An 11,617-nucleotide genomic window follows, 5' to 3' on the forward strand; every position below is an offset into this window, starting at 1 on the left:
TATTTCCAGTATCCTCGGGATTATTCCTTACCATATGACGATCTCTGCCCCTTTTTATCTGGGTCTGCCTCAGATGTTCAGGGCCTCTCAAAAGGACGCTTTCCAGCCTCTAATTGATAAAGTCCTTTCCAAAATCAATGGATGGCGTGCCAAGACGCTCTCTCAAGCTGGACGGACTGTCCTCATTAAATCCACGGCTGCCGCAATCCCTACTTATGCCATGAGCACTTTCCTGTTACCGTCCTCCCTCTGCCACACTTTAGACCGCCGCTTTAAAGATTTTTGGTGGGGGTTTCCCCCTGATAAAGCCCGTCATCTGAGTCTTAAATCTTGGGATTCGATTTGTCTCCCACGACATCAAGGAGGTCTTGGCCTTCAGAAAATGACCACCATGAATCAGGCACTTATTACGAAGCTTGGCTGGAAATTCCTCACTACAACTTCTTTTTGGGTTCAGCACTTACATACAAAATATATTCCTTATGGTTCCTTTCTTTCGGCTCCATCTTCCCCTACAGCATCTTGGCTATGGCAAGGAATTCAAAAATGCAAGCAATATCTAAGTTCGGGTTCTTGCCTAGCGATCTCTACTACTAGCCCTAACCCCATTTGGACCACGGCCTAGGTACCTTCTCTCCCCTCTCATAGGCCTTCTCCCCGTTACCCGGACAGCAGACATCTCCCCTCTCTCAATATTTGATCTTATTATTCCGGGTACGAGACAGTGGAACAGACTTCTTCTTTATGACATCTTTGACTTCCTATCTGCTAATGCAATTAGCCAGTTGCCTATTTCACAGGAAGTCACTTCAAGTTATCTGTGGACTCCATCTTGCTCAGGCCGCTTCACAACCAACTCAGCATACTTGGCAATTCTAAATAATGACTTCACTGGTAATCCCATTCTTTCCCCATCTCCTTTCTGGAAAGATATCTGGAAATTACAGCTCACTGATCGCCTTCGGCTTTTTCTGTGGAAAATAGCTTGGGACATTCTCCCCACTACAGTGCGATTACAATCTATTATTCCGGAATATCACCCCGGTTTCCTTTGCCCGCTTTGTAAGTCTGGCTGTGACGACCCATTTTTTTTTTTTATACAAAACATTTCATAAATATTAATCTCTTAAAATACTAATGGATCCTCACAGTGGCACGACGATGTGTCGCAAAGCCACATATGGTACATACCCCATAATATGTACCTGGTAAATCAGAGTACAACATCTAACTACTATGCAGCGAAAAACATAAACTCAATAGCGGAAATCACATCTTAAACATCTATCATAAATTAATAACAAGAAGAGACATTTAACATCTATGTGTTTAAATCTTTCCTCAATATAAATACATAACAAAAATGGCTTTATACAATAACGAGTGACACATGCGTCACAAGCCATAACAAAACCTATAAAACTGAGGACGCCCATGGTCCCGCATTTACGACCGTCGAGGCGAGCTCCGGTCATAATATCCCAAATGCACGTCTACAACCCCATCAAATACGACCCGAGTACCTGCAGCCAAAGGGACATCATCTATACGGTTGTGGAGGTTTGTCACATCCGTATAGGTGAAATGATGAGTTCACCGCCTCAGTACATAATACTGAGACCTCAATGATATTAAACTAACTGAGTTTTCGCAAAGAACTAACATTTTCTTTTTAGTCTCGCGTACATTATAATAGCTACCAATTTATAAAATTTTGTTTGAAAAACCCTATAGCTGATATAGCAAACACCGACTATAAGAAAACATTTAAAACATACTATGTAGTTGGAACCATACGTAGAAGTTCCATTGGCTTGGAAGCAACCACGTATAAACCCACCTACAATAACACTTTTATGTTGGTAGCTCAAATGCACATAGGTCTAACGTTATTAACTGTGATAACACTGTGCCTCAAGGCATTACAACTTCATGTCAAAGCACATAGTTGTCCATGCGGTTACTAGAGTAAGACTCTGATATCCAAGCACTTCTTACTGATGTGCAACTACAATCCATCTACCTACTCCCAAGTCACACTGATATTGCAACCAATAGCGTCAAAACCAAGTACACTAAGCTTAAAACATGCCATCTCGCTCTTTAGTACAAGCTTACTATCATTTTCCGAACATGGTTAACACGGAATCCTAGGGCATTACAACTTCATGTCTAGCACATAGTTGTCCATGCAGTTACTAGAGTAAAACTCGGGTATCCAAGCACTTCTTACTGATGTGCTACGACAATTCATCTACCTACTCCTAGGACGCTGTATTACTCATACCGAACCATGACAATATTCTTGTTCGTCCAAGCTCAATGTTCTAAAATTATGCAACTAGACGATAGCAGTATACATAAGCTCTTTTGCCATTAAAACTCTTAGGCATACTAATACGTCTAGTATAAAAACTACAATATTCTATATCATGAAAACATAAGACAATTTAAACAATGATATGCATGCTTATGATGGTCCTTTCATTCCTTGTGAGACTTTCCTTCCTTTTCATTCTTTGAGGCTTACTCTTCCTTTCATTCTTATGCTCATGCTCATGCTTTATGCTTTACAATTCAAACTCTATACTCATATTCTTTGCAAATCATGCTTTCTTCAAATTAGCTAAATCAATCAACATGTAATTTTATCATTCTACTTTGCATAATTTAAATCTCAACCGCAGCTCACATTAAAACACTCTAAATCAATTCAACACATTTCATTCATACATCATTTCATAACATTATTGATATATTTGAACATACTCTAAAGTACTCAAATCAAGCAAAACATGTATATTTAACATACAATTGGTTCGGATTTATAAAACAACATATATATTTTGCAATTCTATAATGTATAAAAATAACAGTTTTTCAGTGAGTAAAATATCACCTGGCTGCATTGGACTCCCGACTCCAACTCTACATTGAAGAACCCATTGAAGTCTCCAATTATGACACGATCCTGCAAATACTTATAACGTTAGACTACGCTATGAAACTCTACACTCTATGACACAAAGACTGCCTGCGTGCTCTCGCGTCACATTACCCGTGTCTAAATCTGGTTAATTATCCTAAACTATTATTAGATTATCATTTAGGTTTAGGTTCACATTTTATTTCATTTATTGACGCTAAGATGTGTTTACTATATTTCATTAGCTTATACATTATTGTTGTACCACATTATTATTACTGATCTTTTTATAGTTTGTCATTTATTTACTAAGTTAACAATATATATATATATATATATATATATATATATATACACACACAACACTTAACCTAAACCATTAGGTCTTTCCAACTTAGAACCTTAGTGACTTATACTTTAAAGGTTATCTTAATGTCTTTAATTATATTAGCCTAAAATCCATAATCTATTTATATAATTACTTTACCTATTCACAGGTTTATTCTTTCTTTATGCCAAAATATTTTATGTGCTCACTTACTTCATGTTGCCTTCACTCCTCAATTTATATTAGTCATTATCTTACTCATTTAACCACTTACGAGATGATAACTAACTCAACTCCTTTTCGTAAATGGAAATAGCATGTTCTCTACCAAAAGCTCGTTACACCAATCAATAACTTAGTTAAATCAAAGCATCTCCAAATGAGTCGTAAAGTCTCCAAACCCCACCAAAATTCCTAACTCATAGACATAACCATGTGATCCTACTAACACCCTAAACCACTAGGCCACGTTCACAAGTCAATACAAGCTTATAAATAAGTCCCTACTAAATTAAACCCTCAAAACATACTTTTAACATTCAAACAGCTTCATTCAACTTAAACTTCCCCCCAAACCAATAATTAACAATATATATTGATAAGTGCTCAAAAATGCATATTTTCTCTATTAAAATAAGCATTATCATACTATGTTTTGTCATAATTCTTGCATTTAATATTTAATTGTGGAATAATGTTTAATTATTAAATTTGAGCTTAAATGGATATAAATGCAATGAATTGTATTTCTTTTTGTAGGAATTGTTGTTGCTTTCAAGCGACTGGACCACTTGGTGGAATTGACCATCAAGCTGGGAAATAAGATTGAGGCAGCTACTCTACACGTTATTGGCAAAAAGGCTGTGGAAGAAAATCGTCCAAATTCCAAGATTTCAACAAAGTGGCAAATCCTTTATTTAGGGAAAGAATCCTGAATGAGCTTGTCATCTTATTTTCATCATAACTTTCGACTCAAAAATCTGATTGCATTGATTTTGGTGGCGTTGGAAAGCTAATGAAAAATTCTACAAATAAGTCTGAAATAGGTTTTTCCTGTTTCGGACTTTTACTATGCCCAATTTGCCCCGCAATAACAGAGCGCAAATCTGTGCGGATTTGGAGTCTTTTTCCTACTTGATTTGGAATTTCAATGGATGTGTTATGACGAGAGGACCGCATCAAGCTGATTTTCTTCCAAAGCAAATTCCTTCCATACACAGTTGATTTTCTTTCCATATATACTTGGTGATGGACGTGTGGAGCACAAATCAGAATGACTTTACATGATTTCTTTCCATGATTTTTACCAAGTCACACATATTCAAGATCTGATTTATTTCCATCCTCGGGCTGCTATGCAATTAATGCAAGATGTGATTCTTTCCTTAGCTTGACCACCAAGAAAAACCCCAAAAGACCTCGGAAGCACTATAAATACCATGTTTTGGTCTTAAGAGCCGCAGAGCCCCGGAGGAAGAAGGAAGAAGCAAGGACAGTTATGGAGGCTCCAAACCGGTTTTATTGTTTGAGCGGTTAAATCTCTAGCTAAGGCTAGGGGTGAAGCCTAGTTTTTTTTATTATGTATTCTTGATACTCTTATATTATTGATTAAATTTGGGGTTGATTTTTATTTGAGAGTAATTTTATGATACAACTTTATTTTGATTCATTATGATTTTTGTTTATATCAAATGCTTACTTTGTTTGATTTGTTATGTTTCGAAAATATTTTGAATGCTTAATTTATTGTGTCATGTTTATGAAATCAAGTTCTCAATCAACCCATGTTTGATCTATTTTATATTATGTCTCAAGAATATGTAATAAATTGCTAGGTGGATCCCGGAAGCCTTAGTGTTTTCTTTTAATTTTTCTTAATTTAGTTTAGCTAATTTTATTTTAGTTTATCATCTATCCATTGCTCCACTTTTTAGTGGAAAAATCCATTTAATTTACTTTTTTTGCACAATAATAGGAATTTTACTTAGTATCTACCATTCCCTGTGGATCGACCTCGTACTTACCGAGAATTATTACTTGCGAAAACCTACACTTGGGTTTGCACCCTTTTTGGTCCAACATATATATAAATATCACAATCCACTTCTCTATTGGTCATAACACAACCATCAAACCAACAATCCATAACATTTCACTACAACTAAAATTACATACTCATCAATATCAACAACAATGGCCTCAAACCGATTGTCTCCCAAACCACCCAATCGACCACCAAAAAATTCAACCACTCATCTACAACACCCATACAACCCAGCCAAACATCTACTAACACCAACTAATTAGCCACAAACAACCAAGGTACCCAACAACTCAATCCTCCAAAACACCCTTGAAAACAATACAATTCAAATTTAAGAACACACCCATCAAATTACAGCCATCGAAGATCAATCCATTCAACTGATAATACCCATTCAGCTACTCCATCCGAGCACTACAAATCCAAACAACTAAAACATCAAACATCCAACAATAATCCAATCAACGGAACTAATCTAAATTAAAATATCATTCTCATATTTAACAAAGATAAATCAAATAATCTAAACTGAATCACAAGAACTACCACCACCAAAACCCCATCATTCGGTCCAACCAATTTGGTAGCTTACCAAAAATCACCAAAACCAAACCCAAACAATACCGAATTTCAGCCACCATAATCAATCCAAAGACCCATTCGGTCAACAACAAATCCAGAATTTCCCAACTAAGTTAACCCATAAAAATACATCCATCAAAACCAATTTCAAGAACACCCACAACCATTTGGCCATCCTCAACCCATAATCAATACAAAACCATCATCTAGCTGAGACACCCAAAACAGGGAAATCCACTCAAACACACATACTCAAAATCTACAGAATATCAACTAGCAATCAACAAGAAATTACCTAACGGATTTCTGTTTGAAACAAAGGAATGGCACCGGAAAAGTCACCGGAAATCTACCATGGAATCGCCGGAAATCGGCCTTCAAGCCGTCGGGTTTCGGGTTCATCATGTCTTCATGGATCGGGTCACCATCGGTTCTCCTCCTCGGGTCCTTGGGTCCAAGCTCGTGGGTTCCGTCTGAAAAACGCACCCCTGGCTCGCCAGCGACGATCCATGGAGGATCGGGCCTCTGGCGTTCACAGGGTCTCTTGGTTCGTCGGGTTTGGCTCGTGGGTCCACCGGATCTCTCTAATCTCCAATCTCACTCTCTCTGTCTTAGTATCTCACTCTCCGTTTGGTGTCTCTCGGGTGGAGGGGAAATGAAGAACAAAGAAGAGGAAAGAAGAAAGAAAGAAAATAGAAGAAGGAGAGAGAGAAGGGGGGGGGGGCCTGCGTCCGTGTGTCGGGCATGGGGGAGAGATAGAGGAAGAAAGAAGAAAAGAAAGAAAAGAAAAGGAAGAAGAGAGGAGTGCGTGAGAGTAACCAGATTGGGGGAAAAATAAAGAGAAATGGAAAGAAAAGATAAAGTGCAATGTGTCATCATGAGATTGATTGAGAGAGGATAACGTAATCTTCTCTTAACTAATCCAGTGGTGACATGTGGCAAGTTAGGATTTCTTTTTATTTAATGCTCTTATTTATTATTATTTGCAGTAGGACCCCATCTTAGTTTATTTCTATCATTCATTAATTAATATTTGACCACATATTTAATTTAACTACAATCGACCTATACAATTAATTATTTGTTCAACTAGAACCCGTTATTATTATTTTATTTATACTATTTTATCTTAAACTTATTTTATTTCAAAAGTATAATTATCGCTTAGGGCGTATTATTAATCTCATCTATTTAATAAACATAACTTATTAATTGCTACATTTCCTATTTAATTTCTTGGTCTTTACACTGGCCCAGCCGCCCAGACTCTCTCAGGCATCTTTTCTTTCATTGTCATTTTTCAAGGGTTGTTTGGCATCTCTCACCTTGGCCGCTTGATTCTACAACATTGGATTCACCCAATTTACGGGATTGGATCCAAATTATCCTATCCCCTGGGGCAACTCTGAATATTCCGAGTGCAGAGCGCCATTGCTTTCAGGTTTTTGCAAGTGTTGCATGTGACATGCTTTGGTTTTATCGTAACAAAGCTTTCCACGATAAGGTCTTCTTCGATGCTCGTACTGTTGCAAAGCTCATTACCTCTACATTTCACCAACATTGTGATGCTTGGTTGCACCAGATTGACCCCATACCGGAAAAATGGATCCGGCCCCCATTACATTGGGTTAAGATTAATTTTGATACTGCAATTTGTGACTCATTCTCAAGCCAAGCTGCTATTTGTAGAAATCATAGTGGGCACTTGATCAAGTTCGCTTCCCAAATTCAGTCCAAATGCTCCCCTAATAAAGGTGAGGCTTTAGCTGGTCAGCTTGCTGTCTCTTTGGCATCCTCACTCCACCTCAACAGGTTTATCCTTGAAGGTGATTCTCAAGTCGTTATCCTTGTTCTTTAAGATCCAACAATTGTTTAGGATTGGCGTATCGCTGACATCATTACCCAAACATTAGACTCTATTCCTCCTGGCACTACATGGTTAGCGCGGAAAGTCAATAGGAGTGCAAACTTCAGTGCTCATTATGTGGCACATTGGGCCGCAGCTAGATTTAATTCTAGCAGCATTCCCTCCTCCTCTGGTTTCCATCTATCTCATGTTCCTTTTGTCAGTGGCACTGATCCTACGAGTATTGTTGCTCTCCTTTTAAATCCTTAGTTGTTGTTTGTTTGTAACGTATCTATATATATATAAAAAAAAAAAAAAGTCATACATAGTTATCACCAACAAAAAATATGAGCAGATTACCATTGTGTCGTCACTGCTGTGGACCTGGTGTGCAAAGCGATAATTTTGTGCTTACTGCTTGGCCGTGGTGTTGGATTTGGTGTGCAAACTGGAAACTGCAGTAGGTCGGCTGAGAGGTGGAGAAGAGTACAGATGTATTCTTGTTTCAATTTTTTTTTTTAATTAAATATTTTTGTTTCAAAATTTGAGTTGTCTGGCTGTGTTGGAACTGGAAATGCCCCCCTTAATTAAGTGCATACCGGCTTTTGATGTTTAGAGACTACAAGTCTACAACAAATCTGTGGATTTGGGCTTTTTTATAGGTTTATTTGGTTAAGGAACAAAAATTAATTGGGTAAGGGCCAACAAATTGAGAAGGGGCTAATGGACTAATTTTTTATTTTTTATTTTTAGAATTTTTTTTTTTCAAAAAAGTGGGGTGGGGGGGGGGGGGGGGGGATGGCCCCTGCCGGCCCCCCCTCTCCTCCATCTTTGCGTCGACCTACGACAAAGGACGCTATCAGCACTGCAAAAGCCCACATTGCCGATCTCTGTTGCTTGCATCTGCCACCCTTTCTGGTGAAAGCGTCGACCGGTTTCGCACCAGGCATAGCAGCACCAAGCTCCATGAATTCTACTTTTCAATCGTGGTGCTAGAGGGACAAAGAGCACTGTTTTTGTTTGGCTCATTAAAAAATGATGTTGTTTGTGATGTTGCCCTTTTGCTGTTAATCTAAAACGATGTCGTTTAGACTAACAGCATCTATGTAGTAGTAAGCCGAATCCAACGTTTTATATTGGTATTATATGGTTTTGTATATAGGTGACAAAAATTCTGTTGGCTTTTTAAATGATAAATGGTCCAAAGTATGAAATTCATAAATTTATAAAGTACAACTACCAATTTTGTCACATCACCCCCAATCAAAATTAGACACATATCATGACTTATAAAAAAAAAACCATATATATATATATATATATATATATATATCCAAAACAATATAAGCAATTAGGGGTGTAAACAAGCTGAGCTACTCGTGAGCTTACTCGAGATCGGCTCGAATAAACTCGACTCATGTTGGAATCAATTATTAAATGAGCTACTCGTAAACACGAAATCAAACTCGATTATTAAACGATGCAAACTTGTATAAACTCGGCTCGACTCGATTAAAACTCGTGAACCCGCTTGTATAAGGATCGACTCATTTATTAAAGCTCGACTCGTATATATATATATATATATTTTAATGTTTGTGAATTTTAATTGTACTCGCAAGTGCACGAATCGTTTGCAGTTAATAGATTGCAAGTGCGAGGTCGATCTCACAGGGAATTGTATTTTTGAAAACAAAATTTATGACTAAATTAATTAAATCCTAACCTAGTTCCAAAAAAAATTGAGAGATTGTATTTGTGAATAAAATCAAAAGCATAAACAAAATTAAAGTGAATGTAATCAAGTAAGAAAAAAAAAAAAGACTAAAGTATTAGAATCCGCACTCACAAATTCATAGCAACATATTCCCATGATCAATAATATTTTTCAAAGTTCTCACAATAAAATCTTAAGTACGTTTTACTTTTGCTTCAAATATTTAATCAAAAACATCACATGTATCCATTCTTTACACAAATCACAAAAGAAATCCAATTTAAATCAAATCATCAAGTGTATCCGTAAATCAAGCAAAATATCCAATTTAAATCAAAACATCAATTGTATCCGTAGAATAAATCATAAAGGATGTCCAATTTTTTAAACAAATAAAACCAAGCACACACAATTTTATGAAACTATCTTAAATTATCAAATGTATCATTGAATCACAAAAGATTCCAAGAATCATTCCACAAAATTGATTTGAAGTAAAACAATTGGAAAATCAATGCTCTTTAAAATTGGAAAATATTACATCACATGAGAATAGTGTTGCTAATCATAAGTGAGGCTCCATCCTCAACTTTAGTTGAGGGTTTAGCCTCCCATAGCTAAAAATAACATGCTAACTTGTATTGAAAACATCAAAATTAAAAGAACTTACAAGAAGAAAACATTGCAAGAGAAAGACTATAAAATTTTGCTAGTTACCGTCCACATTCACAAAAGTTCCTTTCCGTTAAAATTCCATCTGGTTTGACGGTCAAATTAGACAAAATGTCTAAATTGAATTTTTTTTGAAACTTTGGGGGGTACATTGCAAATTTTTAAACTTTTGTAGCCAAATTGAAAATGGTTGACAACTTCCTAGAGGGGGGGGGGTGAATTATATTTAACTCATAATATAACGTTGTGGCATATGACATGTAATCACTAATCCACTATATCTAATGTTATTTACTTATAAGTATTATTATTCGATACTTATGAATCATTACATAAACCGTCATCACGTAATCCAAGATCTAAGATCATATAAATTGTTAGATGGTATGAATCATATGATCATATGATATTAGTATATATTATTAAAATATAGTTATAAATTATGATAATTATGACTTATAATGATTATACTGATTAATGTTATCACAAATAAATTATAATCTCATAAGTCAAGTGATATGATATAATTCATAATTCACAATCATAAATTTTGTGTGTATATATATATATATATATATATATATATATATATATATATATATATATATATATATATATATATATATATATATATATATATATATATATAATTATCAATCAAGCTATAAATATAAATTATAGAACATATTGTCATATAATTATACAAATACAATGCTTAAGTATTTTATATTTAGATACCTAGATACAATTATTAGGTATATAGATTGCATACATAGTATGAATTCACATTAATCAAATGATATAATGACACTTTTGAAACTTAATCATATTATTCATATATAATGACAATGTAATTAATATAATCCCAAATTAAGTTATTAGGATTGGTCGGTTGGTGCGATTTAAATTACCAATGTGTAAATTATAGTCACAATTTAGGTGTTATCATTAGAATTTAGATAATATGATATAACATTATGCATTTGTACTACATAACCATTAGATATGAATCATATGATCATCTAAGAACTATCATTAGATATGTATAGGACCATATGAAAAATATAATAATTATCATTATTAATGTTTTAACTTAATATTTATATTGACTATTGTTACATTTTTATTTTTTATAATTCAATACTTATGAATCAATAGAATCATTATATATAATATACTTATAAGTTATATCACATGATCCACATGATTTAATATCAAAGATCAAATGATAATACTTTTTTGTTTGAGATCATATGATAATATTTAGATTATATGATACTAATAGACTATGATTATATTTATATCTATATTAACTTAATTATTAAGTATGTAATTATTAAGATTATGAATTGTTGTATTATAATTCATGAAGTTTTAAGATTAAATATTAAATTAAAATCTTATAATTATAAAAGATCTTGAAAAATACAAATATTATATGGGAACTGGGAATGGACTTGAGTCACTTGACCAAATTTACATAATAAACCCATATTTCTTAA

At 34.8% G+C, this 11,617-nt stretch overlaps 1 long non-coding RNA gene across 1 annotated transcript; it reads right to left on the bottom strand.

The window, feature by feature from the left end:
* Positions 1-1,260: 1,260 nt before the first annotated feature.
* On the bottom strand, positions 1,261-6,621 carry LOC133860003 (uncharacterized). Its single transcript, XR_009898840.1, has 3 exons — positions 6,176-6,621; positions 2,900-2,971; positions 1,261-1,544 (listed from the first exon to the last, which is right to left on the bottom strand). It is a non-coding gene; the product is annotated as an uncharacterized LOC133860003 (long non-coding RNA).
* Positions 6,622-11,617: the final 4,996 nt, after the last annotated feature.

Source organism: Alnus glutinosa, chromosome 2 (genome assembly GCF_958979055.1).
Source record: "Alnus glutinosa chromosome 2, dhAlnGlut1.1, whole genome shotgun sequence".
Classification (NCBI taxonomy): domain Eukaryota; kingdom Viridiplantae; phylum Streptophyta; class Magnoliopsida; order Fagales; family Betulaceae; genus Alnus; species Alnus glutinosa.